This window comes from Hemiscyllium ocellatum, chromosome 15, assembly GCF_020745735.1.
Source record: "Hemiscyllium ocellatum isolate sHemOce1 chromosome 15, sHemOce1.pat.X.cur, whole genome shotgun sequence".
Taxonomy (NCBI): domain Eukaryota; kingdom Metazoa; phylum Chordata; class Chondrichthyes; order Orectolobiformes; family Hemiscylliidae; genus Hemiscyllium; species Hemiscyllium ocellatum.
Genome location: NC_083415.1, coordinates 43,721,783 through 43,748,967, shown reverse-complemented (window position 1 = coordinate 43,748,967; position 27,185 = coordinate 43,721,783). Strand labels below are relative to the sequence as shown.

The 27,185-nt window shown below is 41.5% G+C and overlaps 1 protein-coding gene across 1 annotated transcript in view; it reads left to right on the top strand.

Annotated features, from left to right (window-relative positions):
* ptprt (protein tyrosine phosphatase receptor type T) overlaps positions 1-27,185 on the top strand; it is a 1,408,195-nt gene that overhangs the window by 608,075 nt on the left and 772,935 nt on the right. The gene's annotated exons all lie outside the window — the stretch shown is intronic.

Below are 27,185 nucleotides of genomic sequence, written 5' to 3'. Positions count from 1 at the left end.
ATTCATGTCATTATCATTTCATAAGGTGCCATATCAAATGCAAATAATTACAGGTGCAAAGAGCAAAATGTTTGCAGCTATATTAATCAAAAACAATCAGGGTCCTTACGGAGGAGATGTACATTTGCAATAATAAACTAGAGCTGTCACATTTAACCTTGTGTTGAATTATCACTGTCAGGTGATCAGAACATTCAAAAGAATATGTTGCATGTTATGTGTAACATGAACTGTATGTCAGCCTTCATCTGTCATTATGCATTTTTGGCCTTACAGGTTGTTGAATGTCTCTTGATTATCTAACCTTGATTGTAGGTCTTATATGAGAGTTCATTGGCTGATTGAAGTTTGTGGCAAACCTTTCAAAAATAGTATAGATTTGCTGTCAATTCTTTTAGCTTACAGTTTTGAGAAGCTGTCAGTAGACCAAGTGAGAGTCAGACTATTATCATTGCCTTTTGTCAAATTGATGGCCTGGTCACAAGTACACAAAAGCCCTGATGATTACTTTATTTTTTTGTTTCTTTGGCAGTTTGAGCTAAATTGTCTAAAAATAAAAGCATTCAGTGAACTCTGAAAGCCAGCAAACTCTATTAGCTCAGAGCAGGCTATCTTATCAAAGAAATGGGTGGAGCTTATGAAGACGTTCTGGTTTCAACTTATCTGTGTGCTTGTAAGGAGAAGTTAGTTGCAGTGATAATTTAAAGTTGAGAGGGTGTTCAAACAAAGAAGTCACTTTACACAGCACAAATGTTGTCATTAGCAGCCTTCAGGCAATCAGTGCAGGTGCAGTCCATGGAAACCATGCATCTGAGAGTAGGGTGGAGGAAAGCCTCAATCAGTATTTGTTTGAGTTTGCTGATAGCTACTTTCCCAACCCTAGTATCTATCTGTGAAAGAGCTTGAAATGTACCCTTGAATTAGTTCCTCGCTGTGTACCCTCAAGAATACAATGAAACACAATCTCAGGGAAAGAGATTGAAGAACCTTGATGTGAGCAGTCACTGAGGCAGCACTCAACGAAGTAGCTTATAAATGAGTTTCAAAGTCAGATTCTCAAAATGTGAAGACTTGGAATCCCTTGGAAGGGAGACAACATTTCTGAGTAAGTTAATTACCTACAAATTCACTAATACCGAAGGGACTTGCTAAGATATCTGTAGGATTCATCTTGACTGCATCAACCATTTAAAGTGCCGTGTTCAGACACAGTTAGTCTTTTTTCCAATTTTTACCTCATGTTAACTCTGGTTTTCAGAACGTAAGTTAAATACATGTATGTAGATTATTTTATTCCAAACATTGTATTGTAAAGTTCATTGTATTTCTTTAATACTGTGAAATCTTGTGATTTTATTCTCCTAATAAGTCCCTAGGACCTCAACCTTTGCCAACTGCAAACAAAAAGGATTTCTGTTCTCCACCCAGAAAAATTAATATAAATTTGATAGCTTTGTCAGGGTCATATTACAGAGCAATATCTTTTCAGAGCACAGTTTGGGCAAGGCAGGTCTCCAGACTAGAATCATAGAATCCCTACAGTGTGGAAATAGGCCATTCAGCCCATTGAGTCCATACTGACCCTCCAAAACGCTTCCCACCCAGACCCACCCTCTACCCTCTCCATGCAACCCTGCATATCCTATGGCTAATCTATCTGGACACTATGGGCAATTTAGCATGGCCAACATATCTAAACTGTACCTCTCTGGATGTCTATTTCTCTATGTCATTCCTGGACCCTCAGCAGGTACCTTTTTTCATCAAATGGAGAGGGAGACCATCCTATGATGCTTTACTTAGTTTTGACTCAGTGGTTAGCGTTAAACTGTCACCACTTGCCATTATCAAGAAGTAAATTAATCAGCAACTCACAGTGTCTGCAAATGGGTAGCTAAATGCAGAAGCTGGGCAATTACTGTCCAATTTTCGCTGTTCTTCCACAAGCTCTTAACTTACCCAAAGTCTCTGCATTGATATACATAAATTATCTGAAGTTATGTTACTTAACTGCCAAATGCCACGAAACATAAGTTAGACTCAAAAATGTTTCCAGTCAAGTGGCTTTTTTTGTAAAGATATGCAATATAAATATCAAATATTAATTAGGAATTTATTCCAGATGCTTGTGGTAGTGGGGATAATAGGGATGGGTTTTGGGGAAATCATTTCTCTCCTTGCTGGCCGTGTAAATGTTGTATTTGTCTCACAAGCCACTTAAGGTTAGAATGTGCTAAGTTCAAACAAATGGTCTCGAACTTATTTCAAACTATGTCTGAGAAATTGTATTGCGTTTCTACCATAACAATGTGTTGTGATCATTGTAATATGCTTATCTAAATAAGATGTGATCATTAGAGTCAGATTATACTGAAATGTAGCATGTAAAATGGGACTCAGTCAATTAAATAGCATGAAAAACTGAAGTTAACTTTCAGATTTTGAAGATCAAATCATCCTCAAGATTTTAAATAAGTAAAAATATATTTTCCTTCAGAAATCATCTAGAATCAGATCCAATAATCAAAGACAGAATGGATTTCCAAGTGAAGACAGTTTTGTGAATCAAGTTCATTAAATGTCATTTGTTTTCGATTACAGTGTAAATAATTTTCCCAAGTGTAATAGATTTGAAATGTGTCTTCAGTCGTAGATTAAAATAGGCAGATATTTTGTCTAGATTCATGAAACAAACACTTCAAATTTTGTCAAGGAAATAACATAATTTGAACAATATTGTAATTCATTGATCTCCAGTTTGAAAACAGGCAATTTAAGTTCATTTTGTTTCAAACCTGACTGGAAAAAGTATAACAATATTTAGCCCTATGACTTTGAGTGATATTTTCATTGAAAGATTGAAGATTTCTTCTAAGCACCAAAAAAAATTGAGCATCCAGTTTAAACATGGATTCAGAGTTTTGGGGAAAGAAATTGATTCAAAGAAATCTTGTGACCATTTTTAAAATTAGAAATATTTGTTTATTCCCCAGTATCTAATAACTGACAAATACAAATATTAGGAGCAAATTACTGCAGATGCTGCAATCTGTACTGAAAACAAGAAAAGGTGGAGATCATAATAGGTCAGACAGTGTCCACAGAGAGAGAGGCAAGCTAACATTTTGAGTCTAAATAGGTCTTCATCAAAATGGCTTTACCAGCTCTGATGAAGAGCCATCGAGTTTCAAAATGTTAGCTTGCTCTCTCTCCATGGATTTTTGTCTGACCCATTGTGATCTCCAGCATTTGTTGTTCAGTACATATATGACTTTATTTGACTATCTTTTAGTTTTTATATGCCAACTGAAAGAGCAAACAAGTGACCTTCTATAACGATTGCACCAATTCTGAGTAGCACCAAATTGGAAAATATTGTGAAGAAAGACTCTGGATAACCCACTTTTTAACTTTTCCCAAACTGGTGATGTTTCCACGTTTTTAGTTCTCCACATCATTTATATCTGTTTCTTTTCAACAGCACAATAATCTGTGATCAGCATCTAAATGCTCTTGTTTCTAATTTAGTTACTGGATACTTTATGCTTTGATAAGTTCTTGTCTCTACCAAGTGGACAGGTGTGATAATTTAGTACATAATTAGGAGGAAATCAGTAAGCTCGTGTTAACATATTCTTTTCAAACAAGCTAAAATTAGTACAAATTGACTACAGTTAAACCTAATTAGTCTGTATTCAGTATCCATTCATATTGGGCTCTTGTGGCACAGTGCTAATGTCCATTCCTTTGAACCAGGAGGTTTGTGTTCATGTGCCCATTTGCTCCAGAGGGGTGTGGTAACATTTCTGGATAGGTTGATTTTTTAAAAAAAATATTTAAACAATGTTCAAATAAACCCACCAGGCTTGTCATCCCATGGGCTACTACCATACACAACACATTGTCAGTTATTAATAGTCCCCATTAGCGGCCATTCATTCTCCCAAGCTGATCTTTACCCACTCCTTTGTCTGCCCTACCATTTTTCTCCCTCTTTGTGCTCTATCTCCACCTGTTGTTTACTCCTCCCCCTCCCTTCCCATTGTATCTTCTGCATCGATACCAACCATTTCTGAGATACCATCAGTTCTGAAGAAAACACTAACTCTGCTTTCTCTCCACAGATGCTGAGTTTTTCCAGCGATTTCTGTTTTTGTTTCTGATTTCCAGCATTCAGAGTTCTCTCAGTTTAATGTTTAAATAATATAGAGAAAGATTTGAAGTATATTAGGTAACAGACAGAAACCAACCTTATTAAAAGCTTTTCCAGTCACATTACACAAATGACATGTAAGGGCTTTTGTGGCATTTTGGTAATGTCCCTGCCTCTGAACCAGAAGGCCTCCTTTCAGGTTTTACTTGCTTCGGGTGTCTGATGACATTTTGAGAAGGTTAATAAAAAATATTAACAAACAACAAGGAACTATAATGCCCTGCTCCAGGGTTGTTTCATAAAATGTCTGAATGGTTTGAATATAAGTATCTATAAGTAATAATTTGAACAGCTGTTGTGATAGTGGTAGTGTTCCAGCCTCTGAGCAAGAAAGTCCCACCTGTGCTGGAAACTCTCAAGGCGTCACAATAGGTTGACTCACACTACAGGTACTTATAAATAATAAGGACTGGCAGTGTGACTGAGCTGTCTAAGACATTGGATTTAGGTTCCAGTCTCCTTAGAGGCAGCAGCTGAATTCAATCCAATGTGAAAAGTTTCTCATTTAGTTGCTTTACTATCTTCTTAAAGAGGTCTGCTACTAAAGTGATGATGCCCCTATCTCTTGACTAGGAGCCCTGTGTTCAATACAACCTTCTCCAGAGATGTTTACCTCCAAATATCCACAAGAAGATAATGCAGGAACTTTGTGATGTGGAAAAAAATGGCATTCATATCACCATGGAGATGGCAGTGGCTCAGTGGTTAGCACTGCTGCCTTGCAGTGCCAGGGACCTGGGTTCAATTCCAGAGTCGGGCAACTGTTTTTTATTATTTATTTATTAGATTTCCTACAGTGTGGAAACAGGCCCTTCAGCCCAACAAGTCCACACTAACCTTCCGAAGAGTAACCCACCCAGACCCATTTCCTTCTGACTAATGTACCTAACACTATGGGCTTTTTAGCATGGCCAATTCACCTGGCCTGCGTAGAGTTTGCACATTCTCCTTGTGTCTGCGTGGGTTTCCTCTGGTTGCTCTGGTTTCCTCCCACAATCCAAAGATGTGCGGGTCAGGTGAACTGGCCATGCTAAATTGCCCATAGTGATAGGTGCATTAGTAGGGAGGAGGTGAATGGGTTTGGGTGGGTTACTCTTCGGAGGGTTGGTGTGGACTTGTTGGGCCAAAGGACCTGTTTCTGCACTGTAGGGAATCTAATCATGTTAAATGCAGACTTATAAAATGTTGCTACCCACAGTTATAAATTCCACACTGAACCTAAGATAAAAGTAGTCCATCTCTGTTGAATGTTTCCCACAGTTCACAACACTGTAATTTTCAGTTTCTGCAAAGTAAGCCATGTGTTTTTTAGAACTCTCCAGGATATTTGGGAGAATAGATGTTCAATTCTCATTCTTGTTGGAGTAAAATGCCCAACATCAATGGTTGGAGGCAATTTTAAATTTAGTTGCAAGGCAAAAGAAAAATGTACCACTTAAGTTTTATACTATTACAGTGGCAGAGCAGCACAATATATCGCCTCCGAGCTCTATTTATCCAAACAATTTGATCTCTTCCATGGCTAAACCTATTAGACAAATGGGACTGTATGCCCCATCCAGACGATGGCCTATGAAATCGGCAGTCCAGTGTCTATTTTCTGTGCGCTAACTGACCTACCATCCTCCTAAAATTCCATGCCTCGAACATGGCAAATCAAGTCCACATTTTGGTTTTATTTCTTGGTAAAGGAAAATAAAATAGGTGTTCAGGCTCTCAAGCCTGAATAAGACTATATATGTTTTCAAATAAAATGCCATGGCATATGCTTCATAAGATGAAAGCATGGCTAGTCAGGGTCGCTAAGTGAGCTCTACATTTGTGGTGATACCAAACCAATTTTGATTTCCACATTGCATTCACTCTACATACTTACCCATAAGTTTCTCAGGCCTCCCATGAGGTTCAGAGAATGCTCGCTGCACCATTATTTCATTGGCATGCATTCAATAATTAAGATATCAGAATTTCTACAAAAGTACCTGCATTTCAGGGTAACACAGTGGCTAGCATTGCTGGCTCACAGCACTAGAGACCCAGGTTTGATTCCAGCCTTGGGCGACTGTCTTTGTAGAGTTTGCACATTCCCCCTATGTCTGCGTGTATTTCCTCCCACAGACACAAAGATGTGCAAACTAAGTGAATTAGCCATGCTAAATTACCCATAGTGTTCAGGGTGAATTGGCCATGCTAAATTGCCCGTAGTGTTAGGTAAGGGGTAAATATAGGGGTATGGGTGGGTTGCGCTTCGGCGGGTCGGTGTGGACTTGTTGGGCCAAAGGGCCTGTTTCCACACTGTAAGTAATCTAATCTAATCTAAATGTGTAGGTTAGGGACATTAGTCAGGGGAAATGTAAAGTAATTGGATAGGGAAGTGGGTCTGGGTGGGATACTCTTCGGGGGTTGATGTGGACTTGTTGAGCTACACTATAGGGATTCAATGAATTTCTTCATTTCAACAATGCTGTGCTCTTGAGTTAAAATATGGCCAGGAAAAAAAAATGCTTGACTGTTTAGTGACCTCTTTAAGGTCTCAGGGGTAAAACTCTTGTCTGTTAGTCTATGGATGTGAGTTTTAGCTCTCTTCTCAGATTTGTATACAAAATTTTAGAGAGTGTGGCAGTGTCAGAAAAGTTGCCTTTCAAGTAAAGTCTAATGAAACCTTGTCTGTCCTCTCAGAGGACAATAGAAGATCTTAGAGCACTATTCAAAGAAAAACTGGCAGATACCTGATTAATTCTTGAATTAACTGAAGAGTTTCATAATTTATCATATTGCTGTTTGTGGGACATGCTAAGTGCAAATTAACTGCTGCCGTTCTCTCACATTGCCCAATCACAACACTTAAAATATAATTCATTACCTGTGAAACATTTTAGAATCTCCTCAGGTTATGGTAAGCAACATTGAATGGAAGGTCGTTTTTTGGCACCCAGAATTAATAGCTGCTGTGTTATTAATTAAATGTTAGACACCAACTTCAGTTTTAATTGGCCCAATAAAACTGATTTAATTAATGTTCTGCATTTCAGTAGTACACCTCATTACGTTAAGTAATCAAGCAAAGAGAAGACTGATACTGGTGTGTATATTCCATATAAATAGAAGTATTGTTTGAAAATTTAATTTTATTATGAGTAGCAACATGTTTAAGGCTTGTAGAACATTAGCCGAAGAAATAATCAATTTTTTCAAATCTGCAGTCTGTTTGAAGGTGCATCAGAATAGGAGGCTATCCATATCTACAGGATATTATAATATATGTAATAAATATCTTGCAGACCACCACCTCCTCCTCTGAGAGCCATCTCTGGTTAGCTTTAAACTTTAATGACATATTGCCATTTTATTTTATTATGCCCATTATTTTGCATTGAATGAACTACAGATGTAAGAAAAACTCAAGTGTTGAGCAGTAACTTGTTCCCTTGCGATGAAATCAGTCATCTTATGCCATTATTTTTTATAGGGTGATCATGCTTCCATGAAGTTTGACTCACGGCATTATGTCGTGATGTGAAATGGCCTGAATGAAAATAAATCACAATATAAATTTTGGATGAACAAGGTCCTTCAACATGTTGCAACTCATTCTTCCAGGACACCAACCCCAGTAACAATCTATTTTTTAATCAGCTAAGTATGTTAGCCTTCATAACACACACTGGAATTCTATATAACCCTGAACATACACCCTCTTGTCCTATTGCGCAAAAGGTATTGTTTCAGATTTCTTTCTGAGAACTATCTTGCATATATCTGTAAAGCCATGTTTGAAAGATCGCTTTTTGAGATTGAAGAATTCTGGCTTATTGTGATGTTTAGAGCTCTCCCTCTTCCCTCTGACATGTTTGACTTCTTCATCTGCCTCTATAATGCATCTGAGCTTTAGATAATCATGTCATGACAGTCAAACATAAATGCTTTGTGACTATGTACACTATTAGCATTGCACTGGGAATTTGAACTCAACGAATTTAGCAATGCAACCCAGGATTCAAGTTGTTCTGGTTTTTCAACCAACATCTTTCAACCCTTTAATTAGCAAGTCCTAACCCACTGATAAAATGGGCATGCCTTTAATTTTCAGTTCTTTTGCTGCAATAATTGACAATTATTCTTTTTTCTTACTTTTAAAATCTTGACGCTGTTCCCTAAGTTCCAAGTCTGTCTTTCTAACTTGTTCAGTGTTCAAATTTAAATAATCTGCAATTTGACTGCAATTTGAATGCATTATTTTGATAAATATAATTATTATTCTGCAACAATTGTGCTGTCTGCTCACCTAAAAAAAGTGACATACAGAATATAGTATTGAATGGCCGAAAAATGTAAAAGGGACCCAAGTATGTGGGAGACAAGTATTACTTAATGCCAACCTGCACCTCTTAAAAATCAATGTGTATTCTGGCTGCAGAAGTGGCTCCCAGTCATAAAAGTGCAGGAAAAACATTGGAAGTGGTGCAATAGATCATGCAGCATATCCCAAGCTTTTGGATGCAGGAGGTATACTGGAGGAAAGAGTTCCTTTCTCTCAGGCAGAAATGAAGAAAGTAGTGGCATCTATATCAGCAGTCTAGCCTCTGAAGTGAATGTAAGATATTTAATGGACTTGTGAGAGGGCCAAGGTCAATGGCTCCTTCAATCTTCAATGACATCTTCAATACCATTTCCTTACAAGGGAACATTAGCTTCACACACTGTTCCACTAATAACCTCTTCATTCACCCTTCAACAATACATATCAAGTTTGATTCACAGCTCAAAGACATATTTTCAACAAATCCTAATACACTGCAAAATGCAAGTCCACATCCCGTGACTTGTAAACACGGGCAATTATTCTCCTGCAGGAGGCTCAGTACCCAAACTCCATATTAAATTACACTGACAAATTGATTTTCATTTTCTTGCAGAATAACTGGTGGCAGCAGCTCCTAAACTGACAGGGACAGGCATGGCTACATGTCCTTACCATCATGGGGGAAGTGGTACTGATAATCATTGATAATGCCACAGCCAGAACTTGGATTAAAACCATTGAGGGTGATAGGATGCACTCACCGAATCCATCTTCTCACATCCAACTCTGTGTTATCTCACCACCTTTTAGAATTTATAGGCTGCAGATCCAGGCATCTCAAACCTTCTCTCTGCTTCTCACCACACACTCTACTTTCATGTATTCAAAAGATTTAAACTGAAGCATAGAAGCAAGATCTGCGATTGATGGATGCAATTCATCCAAGATTTGGGAGTAGGTTGGAAGGATAAAAGGCAGGGTTTGGGAACATGTCACTTTCTCAGCTCCCTGCAAGTCAGTCAGCAGTGGGAAGGTCATTTTGCATGAACCTCAACTGAGGCCCTAAAGTGGGCAAATAATGACCAATAGTAATCATGGTGATGGTGGTGGAGGGGGTAGCATTTTGATCAAACACCCTATAGATCAAAGAGCAAAACCTCATCCTCCCTCCCCCAGACTTTACTGACAGGTTGGGGTAAGACCTACCTGTATACCTCCTCTCTGGATCCTCCTCTGTGGTTACTGATCCAATGCAACTGCATTCTCAGCATTGCTGATCACTGTCTCTGATGAGTTAGCAGTTCTTGGATACAGGACTTCTGCCTGAAAGGGCCAGCCAGACCAATACTTGGTAGCCATTTGACTTGTATCAGGATTGCCACAAATGACCATGATGGGCGAGCCTCTGGTTTTGCAGCCCAATTTCAGGGCTATCTTTTCAGCCTTTTATCAGATTCAGCTCAGCGAATATTCAGGCATAACTTGCCTGATCCTCATCACTGCAGCAATGGGTACAGGAGTGTCAGCTTACTGAAGACTGAGCTCACAAACAATATCTGGCACAAAGGTCTCAGATCAGAACTTTGTTTTGAGCTGCTTGAGCATGCAGGAGGCAGAGTTGCTGGTACTTGTCCCAAGTACTTGTGTGTTCTTATTCAGAGATGGTGGAGAAGATGTGTACTGGGACTGGACTTCTTGTCACTGAGACCACACAGATGCTGCTGCTGCCTACAGGAGACAAAACAGAGAAAAGAGATCAAGGAGTTGAAGACTGGACATGTTAAGTGTTCATTCAGTGTGGCGGTAAAGAGACAGCAGCACAGTAATGGTTGCTGGGACATGAAGATTGACACCGTGTGAACAATCGCCCTTGATAGGTCAGGACCAGGGTTTACTCGTCTGTGAGGGTGCAAAACCTAATGGTGGGCACACATCAACACCCCCCCCCCCCCCATCCTGACTTTCTCTTCCTTACTTGTGCCCCATTTTCACTTGGAAATAAGTCACATGGCAGTGATTGAGCGAGATGAATGTGCATGTAACAGCTCTTTGTGCTAGTACAAGTAGGGAAAGTGGTGAGCTGTCATAAGTGAATGGGTAGGTGGCACAGGGCTATGCATGTTTACTAGTGCATGTGGGGTGGGAGTGGATGAGAGCAAGGGAAGATGTTTATTGTGACAGTAAGTGTGAGACCATGAACCTTGGTGGGAGGTGGGTACAGTAGCAGTGTTGGAATAGGGAAAGTTATTGACCTTTTGTAGCACTGTTGGGTGTGCCTCTAGACTGTGGAGACCACATTGACATTGTTGGTAACCTCAAACCAGGCTGGCATAGACTTGTGTTATAGTCCCTTCTGCAGTTCCAGGTAGATGCAGGCTGCCTTCCTTTACGTCGCACTGTCCACCAGGAAGTCTATGTCCCTGACATCAAATGAGGTGAGGATATTCCTTTGACATTGTGTGGGGAAAATTATAGGGAGGCTCCAGCCTCCCAGTGCTTGACATGGTACATAACTATGTTTTAAAAATGACTCCAATGCCAGGGATCCCCGGAGGTAACAAAAATGGCAGGTGCTTTTGCCTACAGTGAGTGGGAGAATACAATATCCAGGGCACCATAGGACAATGGTGGATATGTAATGAGGTGAGTATGGGAACGTTACGTGATAAAACACATTTAGTGTTGCAGACAAAAACCTTCCATGAGACTCACCAAAATGACTGGTAAAATTCAGCATTTTGAGTATGGTCAGCAAGATCTATCCAATCTAAAATTAGCATTGTGAGTTTAAGTGCAATGGTGATATTAAAAGAAACTGCAAATATAGCTTGTATAAAATAAAAACAGAAAAATGTTAGAATAAAACAACAGGTTTGGAAGTGATGCTGGATATTAATCATTGATTCAAATTCATTGAGTATTAATATCACAGCAGTAGAAGAATGCTCCATGAATAGCAACAAGAAGGAAATAGAGCTGTGAACCATTCATGCAGTAAAGTAATATCAATACTGACCATTTGGACTTCATCGAACCCTTGTAGCATAAGACAAAATAATGATGGGGATATTTATGCCATTCTTCTCCAGACAGGACAAAGCGTAGACATTGTTTACTTGTACTTCAGTAAAGCCTTTGACAAGCTTCCATATGGTAGACTAATTAGTAAAGTTAGATCACATGGGATTCAGGGTGAGCTTGCTAGTTGAATACACAATTGGCTGAATGGTAGGAGATAGAGAGTGACGGTGGAGATTGTTTTACAGAGTTGGGACCTGTTACCAGCAGTGTTCCACAGGGATTGGTGCTGGATCCACTTTTGTTTGCCTTACATATAAATGATTTATATGCAAATATAGAAAGTATAGTCAGTAAATTTGCAAATGCTACCATAATTGGTGGTTACACTGGACAGTGAAGACAGTGACTGAGTGGTTCATGTGTGGAATCTTAATCAATTAGGTCAATGGGCTGAAGATATTGATTGGAGTTTAATTTGGATAAACATGAGGCAAACAAAGATAAAACTTATCTAATTAAAAGTAGAGCCTTGGGCAGTGTTGTTGAACAGAGACACCCAAGACTTCAGGTACATAATTCTTTGAAGTTTGCACCACATACAGATAAGATAGTTAAGAAGGTGTTCAGCATGCTTGTCTTCGTTGCTCAGACCTTTGAGTTTAGGAGTTGGGACGTCATGTTGAGGTTCTACAGATCATTGGTGAGACCTATTCTGAGATGTCCAGTTCTGTTCGCCTTGTTATAGGAAGGATATTATTAAGCTAGAAAGGGTTCAGAAGACATTTACCAGGATGGTGCTGGGAATGGAGGGTTTGAGTTATAAGAAAAGATTGGATAGACTGAGATATCTCTCACTGAAGCATAGGAAGTTGAGAGATAACCTTATGGAGGTTTATAAAATCATAAGATGTACAGATAAGGTGAAAAGACAGGTGTCTTTTCCCTAGGGTGGGGAATTTCAAGTCTAAGAGGTGTATTCCTAAGATGAGAGGAGAAAGATTTTACAAAGACGTGAGACAATTTTTCTTTAGAGTGGTTCATGTGTGGAATGAACTTCCAGAGGAATTGGTGGATGCAGGTACAGTTACAATATTTAAAAGACATTTGGATAAGTACATGAATAGAAATGTTTGGAGGAATATGAGCCAAACACAGCAGGTGGGAGTAGTTTCATTTGGGATTATGGTCGACATGGTCTGGTTGGACCGAAAGGTCTGCTTTCTTGACTCTATGACAGTATAGTTTACAAGTAAATTGAATAGCAAGTCAGGATCTTTTATTGTTGTGCCACAAAAGAGTCTAAACAATGGCAAAGTGATTTTCCTGCATGGTCTATTTAAGGCATTACTTAGTTATCCAAAATACTTGGATAAATCCTATTGATTGATTTGAGGCATAAAGAAGAGGATTATTCCGTTAACACTAAATCTATGATTTTGTGTCTCACTGCTTTTATCACAGTGCTTGTTGAGCTGATTATAGATCAGAGATTATTTAGATATTTAGCCTGTGCTTTGCAGGGCTTGTATTACAGTCTATACCAATTAGTTATAAGTTTTTGTTGCAATCAACTTGGCAAGTCAAATAGCAGAAGTAACAATTGAGTGGGAGCAAATGTCTGTGCTGGGCTTGGTACACGACCTATCATGATAGATTTTCTATTGAAATATTGCTGAATTCCGATGTGTGGGTAATGAACCCATAACCAAATAAAATAAGTCTCGGTTTAAATTGATTGTCGTGCAAAATAAAAAGGACCTGTAGTAGAAATGGATGAGTCAAAATACAGAAGTGGATTTAATCAAGAAGCAATTTACCTTTTTCAATGTATCACAATGAGATATTGACAGAGGGACCAGATTCTGATGTAAATGAATTAATTTTAAGTATTTTAATTTGGGACAAACTATAATCTGTACTGGTACTGTAATTCTGCAAGATAACTACAGTGACATAATTGCAAATGTTTGTCCATTCCACAAAGCAATCAAGAAAGAAAATTTCTCTATTTGTTTCTTGTGTACAAATGACAGTGTGTGACACCCATTCATTCGCATACACATATTCAATACCATATATTATGGCTTGGGCCGTACTTAATGTGCAAATGTGACATAGCATTAAGGATATGGGAACATGACAAAATAGACTGAGTTGAATTAACCAAAAACCAGCAAAGGGTTCATTTCAGATTGTTACATGGAGAGTTTCTATCTGTGAGGTCTAGCAAGTTGTGACAATTTTGGAATTGTGTATGCAATTCTGGTCTCCCTCCTATAGGAAAGATGTTGTGAAACTTGAAAGGGTTCAGAAAGGATTTACAAAGATGTTACCAGGGCTGGAGGATTTGAGCTATCGGGATATGCTGAATAGGCCGGGGCTGTTTCCCTGTAGCATTGGAGACTGAGGGGTGACCTTATAGAGGTTTGTAAAATCATGAGTGACATGATAGGGTGAATAGCCAAAGTCTTTTCCCCGGGATGGGGGAGTACAGAATGAGAGAGCATGGGTTTAGGGTGAGTGAGGAAAGATTTAAAAGGCCTTAAGAGGCAACCTTTCCATGCAAAGAGTGGTGCATGCATGGAATGAACTGCCAGAAGGAGTGGTGGAGGCAGGTTCAAGTACAACATTTGAAAGACATCTGGATGGAGATATGAACAGGAAGGGTTGAGAGGGATATGGACCAAATGCTGGCACATGAGACTAGATTAATTTAGGATGTCTGATCAGCATGGACCGAAGGGTCTGTTTCTGTGCTCTATGACTCTATAACTCTAATTCTCTCTTGCTCACCTCATTACATATGCAGTGTTTGTGATATTGTGTGCATAACAGTGCACAAGTACTCACTACCACTAGGACTTTCCAGGAGTTGCTCCCCTGAATCATGTTTCAAGCCCAGCTGTGTACTAGATCCACCATTACCAGCAAGGAATGGCCCTTCACTTCACATGCAGTGGGAGAGAAATGAAAAGTTTCTGACAGCACAATTATAAATGTATTGCCTTTTCACATCATCACAAGTCTGATCATCTGTAGTTGTAATTGCAGTTACAAGAATGAAATAAAGCATGTTAACTGAGCTCAGTACCATAAAGCTATTTCTAATGGTGTGCTCCTCTTTGTCTAAAATCCAGTGATGCAGAACTTCTTTTCATTGTTCAATGTGGGGCATCACAGCAAACATTGGTCTGCTAACCCTCTGTAGCTCTTCAGCATCCAGTATGTCCTCTCTTTCCTGCTCCAATTGTGCAGAGCACAGCATAGAATGTCAGGAATATACTGCAAGACCCTCCCTAGACCAAGCAACAGAACATCATCTTCAGGAGGCTATTATCTGCTGCATGATGGTCCTGGTGGAAGACTGGGCTGCATTGTATCAATGTTCAGCCTCAGCCAGGGATTGTGTAATGGTGTCATTGGCCATAGGTTGCAAAGGGTAGCCCCTTTGTCATACACTATCTTTCTAAGGCAGTTAGCTCTTGAAATGAGGCAGAAACATGAGAATTCTCAAGGATATAAGCATCAGCAGCTTTCAGCGGGTTAGATGGATTAACCATGCTAAATAACCATTTGTATCCAGGGATGTGCTATGCAGATTAGCCATGGGCAATGCAGAATTGCGAGAAATTAGCAGAGTTTAGGTTTTTGAGATGCTTTTCAGAGGGTCGATGAGGCCTCAATAGGCTGAATGGCCTGCTTTCCACACTGTAGGGATTCTATGATTCCATGATAGAGGCTGTTTGGTGCAGACCTCTAAAATGTGGTACCTATGATAACTGATAACCTTTATATTTACTGAATGGAAGCCTTTCCTATTGAAGTCAGTCAAATTATGTTCTGGTGTTCACATGGTGACCTGTACAGTCTTCAGCACCCAGCACCTGTGTTGGCAAAGCCTACTGTCTGGGTTATGGCACTTGGGGCCTTGGCAAGGAGAAATGAGATGAAGTGGTATGATCTGACATAAATTGTGTTGGTAATAATCTTGCTACATTTGTGGTTTGAGGATTGAGAGATTCCACACAGGATTCTAGTGGTTCTTCGGAAGCAGTCAATTTCATAAACATTTAATGCAGTTGTCACCTTGATAAGTACTGGGATAGGATGGCCATTCACCCACTCAGGTTACAGGTCTTGCTCCAGCTGGTCAGTGATGATGTCCCAGGTCAGCCTTGCCCATCATTGTAACAGCCCGATAATCTGCCTTGACTTACAGTGTCAGAAGCCCAGGTCCAACCATGGCTCACTCCTTTGACTGACTTAGAGGTAGAGCCTTGATCAATGACTGACTAGATTTCTGACTAAGAGAAAGTGAGGACTGTGGATGCTGGAGATCAGAGTTGAGAATGTGGTGCTGGAAAAACACGTCAGGCAGCATCCAAGGAGCAGGAGAATCGATGTTTGAGACATAAACCCTTCATCCATTCCTGCTGTGCTTTTCCAACACCACACCTTTGACTTTAGTTTTCTGACTGATGACCATACACCTCTCTAACTAAAATCCCAACAGAGGTTGCACTTCATAAGTGACCTTGGCCTACTTCTTAGACTGTAAGGGTATGCAATCCTTGACCCTGACAGTGTTCAAGCCAATGGACTGATATTGGATGCAGCCCTAACTGACTGACTGTGGTGTAACTTCCTGACTGATGACCACCCCTATTGACTTGACTGAGGCTGGTCTTCTGATACGTGTCTGTGGCCATTTGGTAGAGCACAATCAGTATTTGCCATGGAACCTGTTAACACATACTGTATGCGTGGTATTGACTGAAGGTAAAGTGGAGATGCTGTGAGCATCCAAGCAAGTGAAAAGTCAGTAAATGCTTTAGGTTGGCATAACTGTTCGGCATGGATGAGTTGGACTGAAGAGTGTAGGTTAGGATATCTGGTTGTAATGGACGTGTTGGACCAAAGGGTCTGTTTTCGTGCTGTACATCTCTATGACAATGACTCTATGAGATGGTTGCCTGTCCCTGTGTGCAAAATGGCCTGGTTGAGGCATTGCAGTGAAAGGTGTTGGTGAGCTCACTATAAGTAAGCCAGAAATGTGCCATGATGAATGGTGAAGTGAGTGCATGTCAGATACCAATTTTCATGGATGAAGAATGCAGACAATCACTGCTTCTTGAGCATGCCCTGAAATGTTGAGGAATGTTGCTGAAATGGTGACCCAGAGGAACAAGCAACGAAACAAGGTAATAAAGAGATGCTAATGCAGACACATAGGTCTCTGACAACTCTCTAGCAAGACAATCATCTTACCTTTTAATCCTTGGAATGCAAGTCAGACATTTTTTCTTGTCATCAAGAATGTCATTTTTCTGATCTCACCATATTTTTCCAACTAACGTGCCATTGCCCACATCATTCAAGGACCAGGAAGATTCTGCCCAATGTTTCTCACTTTGAAGATAATTTTTATTCCCAAGTAAATGTATTCAGGAATATACAAGAAAAGAAACCAGACAACACGCTGAAGCTGCAGTGCTCCAAGGAACGAGAGCTTCACTTCAAATTTCTACTGTAACGTTTTAATCACAAAAATATCCTCACACTTGATGAGCTCTAAATGAAGTATTGTCTCTCACATTCCATCAATACTTTTTCTCAACACTGGCGCCTAAGTTATACATTGTTGTACAGCAACAAATGGCTCTGCTTGAAACAGGCACATGCTCAGACTGCCTATCTCAGTGTCCTATTCAAGATGGCAATGGCTGGTGTTTTGATGCCCACAGGGCAGTATATGATCCAATGGAAAAACAGAAATCATTGCAGAAACTTAGCAGACGTGGCAGCATTTGTGGGAAAAAAATAGAGCTAATGTTTTGATTTTGGTGATTATTCATCAGATCCAATTTCTTCTCAAAGCCACTTCCTTGTCATCTACTAGAGGCAGGAAGCCTAGAACACCTCAACTCTGTCATCTGGACAGTTTTCAAACAGGCATCTCTCATTATGGCAAGTACACAATTACTTACTCTTTTTGCAGGATTTATTTAACAAACCTGTCAGGTTTCTTCACTAAAAGCCAGAAATTACTACAAGATTTAATATCTTGTTTTTGCAGGTTAAATTATATTTCTTTGTTATTAAACATGTCTATTTGTGACGGAAACATAGTTATTCATGTTAAATGTTATTTGATAGCCAAGTGTGCATGTTTATTTTCTGCTTTCAATTCTATTATAAACATTCCGAAGATAAGCCAGAAATTTGAGGAAGAAGTGGCCCTGCCAAATATTGAACAGATCTAATGAATATTCAATGAAGAAGCGTGTTTTTTTTTCTGTCTTTTGCAAGCATACTTTCACAATGTTGATGGACAATGAAATATCACTGGAGATAGTGACAGAGCAATTAGTGGCTATGGTATACGGATATCTGTCTGTACACTGTCAAACTTGGTGCAATTTTATTTTTGTGAGAAACTGATTTATGATCTATCTAGTGAGACTCAAAATTGATTTCTTATTTAAAAATTGTGGTGAAGTGACACAAAATGACATCATTAAGCACATACATGTGTACAAGGCTGCAGCAGGTTCATTAATACATTCACAAATATAAAGTAGCAGATGCCTCACTGCAATGCCTGCACCAACAGCTCGAGCTATCAATAGATTTTTCACAGCTCTAAGCAGGGAATTCACAAATTGTGAAACACGTGATGATTATTTTATTTCCTTTTATTAATAAAGTGGATGGAAACCACACTTGAAGACAAGATATGTGAACAAATGTATTTAAACTCCACATCAAAGAGCTTTCAATACTAATGTTCTAAAATTCAAGAAATGTTTACAAATAAGACCAGAAGCAATGAGCCACTTTTTAAATTTACGATTAGAATTTCCTCAAGCAGTTGGTTTAATATAGATAACTCAATCAAAGTGAACTTTTATATTTACATTTCACTTCTATGAGTTACTGTGCCTGTTTCATTTCATGTTGGGCTTAAATAAAGGTTAATAGCTATGTAATCATTTTAAAGCATCAACTTAGACTATATAAGCAACTTATAAGGCATTTTATATAGTGATTCAACAGCACATTATACGAGGACTTGCTTAGTGCCTGATATATAGCCAGTTACTTAGCACTTAGTCCGATTTCCACAACTCATGCAACACATTATACAATGACTTTTATAGTGGCTGATACAGTACTTTATGTAGTGATTTATACAACAATTTGTATTGTCAGTTTTATAGGAACTGAGGCAGTGCTTTGTGCATTGATTTATATGTATCATATCTTGAATAAAAACACCAAGAATAAAATTCAGCCATTCGACCCCGCAAGCTTTTTCCATTATTTAATGAGGTCATGGATGAGCTGCATCTGGACTCCTTTCACCCTCCTTTGCTCCATATCTCTTAATGTCTTTAGCTGGAAGGAAGACTAGATCTCTATTTTAAAAAATGATTAATTCACGTAGCATCTAGTGCATTTTTGTGACAAATTGCTTCCTAATTGGGGCAGCATGGTGGCTCAGTGGTTAACACTGTTGCCTCACAGCACCAGAGTCTCGGGTTCGATTCCAACCTCGGGTGACTGTCTGTGTAGAGTTTGCACATTCTCCCAGTGTCTGCGTGGGTTTACTCTGGGTGCTCTGGTTTCCTCCCACAGTCCAAAGATGTGCAGGTCAGGTGAATTGGCCATGCTTAAATTGTCAATTCGGTACATTATTCAGAGGGGAAAAGAGGTTTGGGTGGGTTACTCTTCAGAGGGTTAGTGTGTACCTATTGGGCCGAAGGGCCAGTTTCGACACTGTAGGGAATCTAATCTAATTTGTGTCTTGATTAGCCTGACTCTGCTTCAAAGAAAGTATTCTCTAGTTTTAGACATTAGTGTCAACAGAAAACATTTCCACTGATGCTCCCAATTTCTGTCAAAATTCTTGAAACCTCACAAAATCATTCCTTTATCTACTTAATTCTGTTAAATACAAGCCCACATGATCTAGTCTTTCCTCATAACACAATCACTAGAACCTAATACTATTCCTCGTGCACTGTTTCCTGAGCCTTGAAAATAAAGTGCCCAGAACTTTACACTAGACTGCACAGCATGGTTTTATTGGAGGTATGTGTTGCTTGTGTAGTTTGTATGGTTTGTGTCTTTTATTTTCTAGTCCTCTATTTTTAAAGATAAATGTTCCACTAGCCTTTATTGATTTTTTTTTGCACATTTTATTGTGTGTTTATACTTACATCTCTTTGGATCTCCTCTGTTCCCTGATTTTCATCAGTTAAATATTACATGGATAATACTGGACCCCTGGCTAGAGGAACATACACTAATAGATGCCTGGATAATATGGCCAACCCTTTCTTCCACTCACCGCACCCACCACCACCACCCCCACCCCACCTCTCAGGTTCTGAAAAGATGAATTGTAGCCGCTGGATATCTCATTAATTGCTAACATTCAATCAGCTCATTAACATCCACATTTATTGTAATTGGTGTTGTGCAGAGAAAAAACATTCTCGGTTGAGCTAAGCTATTTCAGGCCTTAACCCATTCAAAAACATTTGTCTGGAGGAAACCCTGCATTTGTGAAAAGTGGACCAAGTCGCTACACCAATATTATCTAGCTGCAGCTTTATCAATTTCAAAAAAATCTCTAAAAATTCAAATTCAGCCAATGGTTCTCATCGAAATCAGGAAACCGAAAGACAGTTACCTTCACAAGATATTGAATTTCTACACTTGGACATTAATCATGTGCACCATCTCCATGTCTTTGATTTCTGTTAAGGCATTCTTAAATTGTAATCTTTTTCCTTGTATGCTTGAGTGCATATGTGATGTGACTATCTTCCCCCAAATTTGAATGTATGAGTAAGCATTAATATCGTTTTAACCCCAGATAAATCTTTTGCAGATTATTTTTAATTTGGATCTCACAAAGGTTTGGGGAAAACACATGACAACCTATTTCAAATAGAATCAAGAGGAATTTTTAAAAATACCTCTGGTTAAAGTTGAAAGATGAGACCTCCCCACTCCCCCCCCCACCGCCCACCACCATGTTTGATATTAAATGTGGGGTGAGCATGTTAGATGGCAAAAAATATGCACTTCAGAGCTGAGGTAACCTGAGTACTGCAGATGTTGGAGATTAGAGTCAAGATGAGAGTGGTGCTGGGAAAGCACAGCAGGTCAAGCAGCATCCGACGGGCAGGAAAATCAACGTTTCGGGCTAAAGCCCTTCATCGTGTGCCAATCAGCTGCTTAAGAACTGATTGGCAAAGCCTTGTTATTTTTGTCAGCCTATCACAAATTTTGACACTGGCACCTGGGTCACCAGATGCTGCCAACCAATCAGAGGCTGGTTGCTACTGGTTCCGAAAAGCCTTTTGGTGAAAGCTTCCCCCAAGGAAGATCCAGTGCTGAGAAGTTAAGTGAGTATGCTTCTCTGTGAGGTGAGGGATATATTAAGTTGGTAGTTGGAGAGGCGTCAGAGGCAAGGGCAGGAAAATAATTTTCAGAGCCCACCCCCTTGTTTCCATCTTTACATCAAATTGCTCCTAGACTGGGGTAATTGGAGGCACCCACACAACCAAGTCAATTGTCTATTGTCTCCAGTTTCACATCATAAAGTCATAGAGATGTACAGCATGAAAACAGACCCTTCAGTCCAACTCGTCCATGCCAACCACATTCCAAACCCAATCTAGTCCCACCTGCCAGCACCTGGCCCATATTCCTCCAAATCTTCCTATTTATATACTCATCCAAATGTCTTTTAAATGTTGCAATTGTACCAGCCTCCACCACTTCCTCTGGCAGCTCATTCCAAACACGTACCACCCTCTAACTGAAAAAGTTGCCCTTTAGGTCTCTTTTATAGCTTTCCCCTCCCACCCTATACCTATGCCCTCTAGTTTTGGACTCCCCAATCCCAGGGAAAAGACTTTGTCTATTTATCCTATCCATGCCCCTATGATTTTGTAAACCTTTATAAGGTCACCCCTCAGCCTCCGACACTCCAGGGAAAACAACCCTAGCCTATTCAACCTCTCCTTATAACTCAAATCCTCCAACCCTGGCAGCATTCTTGTAAATCTTTTCTGAATCCTTTCAAGTTTCAAAACGTCTTTCCGATAGGAAGGAGACCAGAATTGCACGCAATATTCCAACAGTGGCCTAACCAATGTCTTGTACAGCTGCAACATGACCTCCCAACTCCTGTGACCAATAAAGGAAAGCATAACAAATGTCTTCTTCCCTATCCTATCTACCTGCAACTCCACTTTGAAGGAGCTATGAACCTGCACTCCAAGATCTCTTTGTTCAGCAGCACTCCCTAAGACCTTACCATTAAGTCAAAAAAAACTAGAAACGTTTCTTAGCTGAATGGGGGGGAAGGTAATTGAGAAGTTGATAAGTTGAAACCCTTAAGTCTCCAATTGTTAGTATTTGAAATTCTTAACTATGGTGGGTGGAGAAAAGTTCCCAATGAGAGAGTAGTTGGTGAAGTGGCAAGAAAATAAAAATTTTGCTAGGACCAACTCATAGAATCCCTACAGTGTGAAAAGAGGCCATTCAGCCCAGAGAGTTTTGCATCGACTCCTGCCCAGATCCAGCCCCATCCCTTTCCTCATAACCTTGCATTTCCCATGGATAATCCACCTAACCTGCACACTGCAGGGCAATTTAGCATGGCCAATCTATCTAACCTGCACATTTTTGGATTGTGGAAGGCAATTGGAAACCTACGCAGGCACTGGGAGAACATGCAAACTGCACAGACAGACACCAGAGGCTGGAATCAAACCCAGGTCCCCAGCACTGAGACACTGCAGTGTTAACCAGTGAGCCACCATGCCACCTGTAAAGGCATGTACTGCCCCAATTATTCCCCTTCTTGCCCCTTCCAGTGCCAAAATGTTGCTTTGCAACTTCATAGTATCATTTACACCACCAATCATTGTACACTCCCCAAGCTGATACCACTATGTCCGTTCTCCATTTTTATTACATTCAGTCTCCCCACATCCCACCACACAAATTCTTCACTTCTAATTTGGATCCATTTTACATCCTTTTCTGCTCCACCATTAACAAGCCCTTTATCTCGTGCACAACACCTTAGCTCCTTCTAAAATATGTACTAAAAATAAAGTCCCTTACCTTTCAGCTCTAAACACGACTCAATGGGACTCAAAATATTATCTCTATTTGTCTGTCCTCTGATATTGCCAGAGTGGTTGTATTTCTCCAGAAGTCGGTGTTTGTTTATCCTTCAGTCTCTCCTCATGGTATTTGATGTTGCTTACCCTCTTAGAAGAGCAATACAGAAACTCCACAAAATGTAAAATGTAGAGGATGGAGGACAGGTAAACACTATAGGTGAAAAGGAAACGGGATGATGACAGAGTCCAACTACACTTCTGCAGATGAATAATATAATGTGGGTAGTATTTAGTCATCATATAGTGAAAGGAAAAGTTACATTTTTTTGAAGTTCAAGATGGATCAACCTAAGTCTTGAACAATGTTTTTGTAGAATAGGCTGTCAGTGGGAAATGTGCTTTTAAATTCCACACAGCAGATTAGGCAAATTGATTTTGTGATTCCAGTTACATTCTTGATAGTTCAGTAGATAGCCACAAAAGAACTAACTTGCAATGAGGATATGAACAGCTAAAAGGATTTCCAAGAGACACTTTGAATGGAATTACATTTACTTCACTTTGCAAACGGCATCACAATGAAAATTATATTAAACGCAACACAAGTTCTGACAGTTGTTCTTTCTGTGTTGTGCATTTTACATTTCAATCTCAAAATTTACAGTTGAGCAAAGTAAATCATTAGAGCTGTGATCAGCTATGTGGCCATTTGAGACAGCAAACAGCAATCTGGCCTCATTCATCAGTTCATAGATTTAACTCCCATTCCAGAGTTTGAGTAGATAATCTAGACTGTCACCTCAGCAACACAAAGGGAATTGTTACATTGTTGGAGGTAATAAACTATGCATCTCTTCCTGCTGCTATTAAACTTTTCATGGTACCAATTGAAGCAAAGTAGGGAGTTATTCTTGTCAAGTTCCGCCCTCAGCTATCACCAAATAAACAAGGCATTCATTTTTTTGTGTGTGTGATGCAGTGGCTCAGTGGTTGGCACTACTGCCTCACAGGGCCAGGAACCCCTGTTCAAGTCTAGCCTCAGGTGACTGTCTGTGTGGAGTTTGCACATTTTCCCTGCGTCTGTGTGGGTTTCCTCCCACAATTCAAAGACGTGCAGGTCAGATGAGTTTGGCACACTAAATTGTCCTACGAGAAAGTGAGGACTGCAGATGCTGGAGATCAGGGCTGAAAATGTGTTGCTGGAAAAGCGCAGCAGGTCAGGCAGCATCCAAGGAGCAGGAGAAACGATGTTTCAGGCATGAGCCCTTCTTCAGGAATGAGGAAAGTGTGCCAAGCAGCCAAGATAAAATGTAGGGAGGAGGGACTTGGGGGAGGAGCATTGGAAATGCGATTGGTGGAAGGAGGTTAAGGTGAGGGTGATAGGCCGGACTGGGGGTGGGGGCGGAGAGGTCAGGAAGAAGATTGCAGGTTAGGAAGGTGGTGCTGAGTTTGAGGGTTGGGACTGAGACAAGCTGGGGGGAAGGGAAATGAGGAAACTGGAGAAATCTGAGTTCATCCCTCATGGTTGGAGGGTTCCTAGGCGGAAGATCAGGCGCTCTTCCTCCAGCTGTCGTGGTGCTATGGTCTGGTGATGGAGGAGACCAAGGACCTGCATGTCCTTGGTGGAGTGGGAGGGGGAGTTGAAGTGTTGAGTCACGGGGTGGTTGGATTGGTTGGTCCTGGTGTCCCAGAGGTGTTTTCTGGAACGTTCCGCAAATAGGCGGCCTGTCTTCCCAATATAGAGGAGGCCACATCGGGTGCAGCGGATGCAGTAAATGATGCGTGTGGAGGTGCAGGTGAATTTGTGGTGGATATGGAAGGATCCCTTGGGGCCTTGGAGGGAAGTAAGGGGGGTGGGGGGTGCGGTGTGTGGGCGCAAGTTTTGCATTTCTTGCGATTACAGGGGAAGTTGCCGGGAGTAGAGGTTGGGTTGGTCGGGGATGTAGATCTGATGAGGGAGTCACAGAGGGAGTGGTCTTTTCGGAACACAGTTAGGGGAGGGGAGGGAAATATATCCCTGGTAGTGGGGTCCGTTTGGAGGTGGCAGAAATGACGACAGATGATACGATGTATATGCAGGTTGGTGGGATGGTAGGTGAGGACCATTGGGGTTCTGTCCTGGTGGCGATTGGAGGGGCAGGGCTCAAGGGTGGAGGAGCGGGAAATGGAGGAGATGTGGTGGAGAGCATCGTCGACCACGTCTGGGGGGAAATTGCGGTCTTTGAAGAAAGAGGCCATCTGGGTTGTTCGGTATTGGAACTGGTCCTCTTGGGAGCAAATGCGGCGGAGACGGAGGAAATGGGAATATGGGATGGTGATTTTACAGGGGGCAGGGTGGGAGGAGGTGTAGTCTAGGTAGCTGTGGGAATCGGTCGGTTTATAGTAAATGTCCGTGTTGATTCGGTCACCCAAGATAGAAATGGAGAGGTCTCGGAAGGGAAGGGAGGAGTCTGAGACGGTGCAGGTAAATTTGAGGTCGGGGTGAAAGGTGTTTGTAAAGTGGATGAACTTTCAACCTCCTTGTGGGAGCACGAGGCAGCGCCGATACAGTCATCGATGGAGCGGAGGAAAAGGTGGGGTGTGGTGCCAGTGTAGCTGCGGAAGATGGACTGTTCCACATATCCTACGAAGAGGCAGGCATAACTGGGGCCCATGCGGGTGCCCATGGCTACTCCTTTGGTTTGGGAGAAGTGGGAGGATTGGAAAGAGAAGTGGTTCAGAGTGAGGACCAGTTCAATCATTTGAAGGAGGGTGTCAGTGGGAGGGTACTGGTTGGTCCTTCGTGATGGGGGATGGAGGTGTACAGGGACTGGATGTCCATGGTGAAGATAAAGTGTTGGGGACCAGGGAAGCGAAAATCATGGAGGAGTTGGAGGTCGTGGGTGGTGTCCCGAACATAGGTGGGGAGTTCTTGGACTAAGGGGGACAGGACCGTGTTGAGGTATGCAGAGATGAGTTCGGTGGGGCAGGAGCTGGCTGAAACAATGGGTCGGCTGGGGCAGTCAGGTTTGTGGATTTTGGGCAGGAGGTAGAATGGGCGGTATGGGGTTGTGGAACTATGAGGTTGGAGGCGGTGGATGGGAGATCCCCTGAGGTGATGAGATTATGGATGATCTGGGAGATGATGATTTGGTGGTGGGAGGTGGGGTCATGGTCAAGGGGGCAGTAGGAGGAAGTATCTGTGAGCTGGCGTTTAGCCTCAGTGGTGTAAAGATCGGTGCGCCAAACTACTACCGCGCCTCTCTTGTCTGCCGGTTTGATAGTGAGGTTGGGGTTGGAATGGAGGGAGTGGAGGGCTGCACGTTCCGATAGTGAGAGGTTGGAGTGGGTGAGAGAGGTGGAGAGAGTGAGGCAGTTAATGTCACGGCAGCAGTTGGCTATGAAGAAATCGAGGGCAGGTAAGAGGCCAGCACGGGGTGTCCAGGTGGATTGGGTGTGTTGGAGGCGGGAGAAGGGGTTATCAGAGGGTAGGGGAGAATCCTGGTTGAAGAAGCCACGAACACACCCCATCCATTTGGACATCCCGTGCTGGCCTCTTACCTGCCCTCGATCTCTTCATAGCCAACTGCCGCCGCGATATTAACCGCCTCCAGTCCCTGTACACCTCAATCCCCCATCACGAAGGACTCAAAGCCCTCCGCTTCTTCCTTTCCCGCCGTACCAACCAGTACCCTTCCACTGACACCCTCCTTCGACTGACTGAACTGGTCCTCACTCTGAACAACTTCTCTTTCCAATCCTCCCACTTCCTCCAACCCAGATAGCCTCTTTCTTCAAAGACCGCAATTTCCCCCCAGACGTGATCGACAAAGCTCTCCACCACATCTCCTCTGCCCTTGAGCCCTGCCCCTCCAATTGCCACCAGGACAGAACCCCACTGGTCCTCACTTAGCACCCCGCCAACCTCATATACATTGTATCATCCATCGTCATTTCCGCCACCTCCAAACGGACCCCACCACCAGGTCAGGTCCACATCCCCCACTAACCCAACCCCACTCCCGGCACCTTCCCCTGCAAACGCAAGAAATGCAAAACTTGCACCCACACCTCCCCCCTTTCTTCCCTCCAAGGCCCCAAGGGATCCTTCCATATCCGCCACAAATTCACCTGCATCTCCACACACATCATTTACTGCATCTGCTGCACCCGATGTGGCCTCTTCTATATTGGGGAGACAGGCCACCTACTTGCGGAATGTTTCAGAGAACACCTCTGGGACACCAGGACCAACCAATCCAACCACCCCATGGCTCAACAATTCAACTCCCCCTCCCACTCCACCAAGGACATGCAGGTCCTTGGTCTTCTCCATCGCCAGACCATAGCAACACGACAGCTGGAGGAAGAGCGCCTGATCTTCCGCCTAGGAACCCTCCAACCATGAGGGATGAACTCAGATTTCTCCAGTTTCCTCATTTCCCCTCCCCCCAGCTTGTCTCAGTCCCAACCCTCGAACTCAGCACCACCTTCCTAACCTGCAATTTTCTTCCTG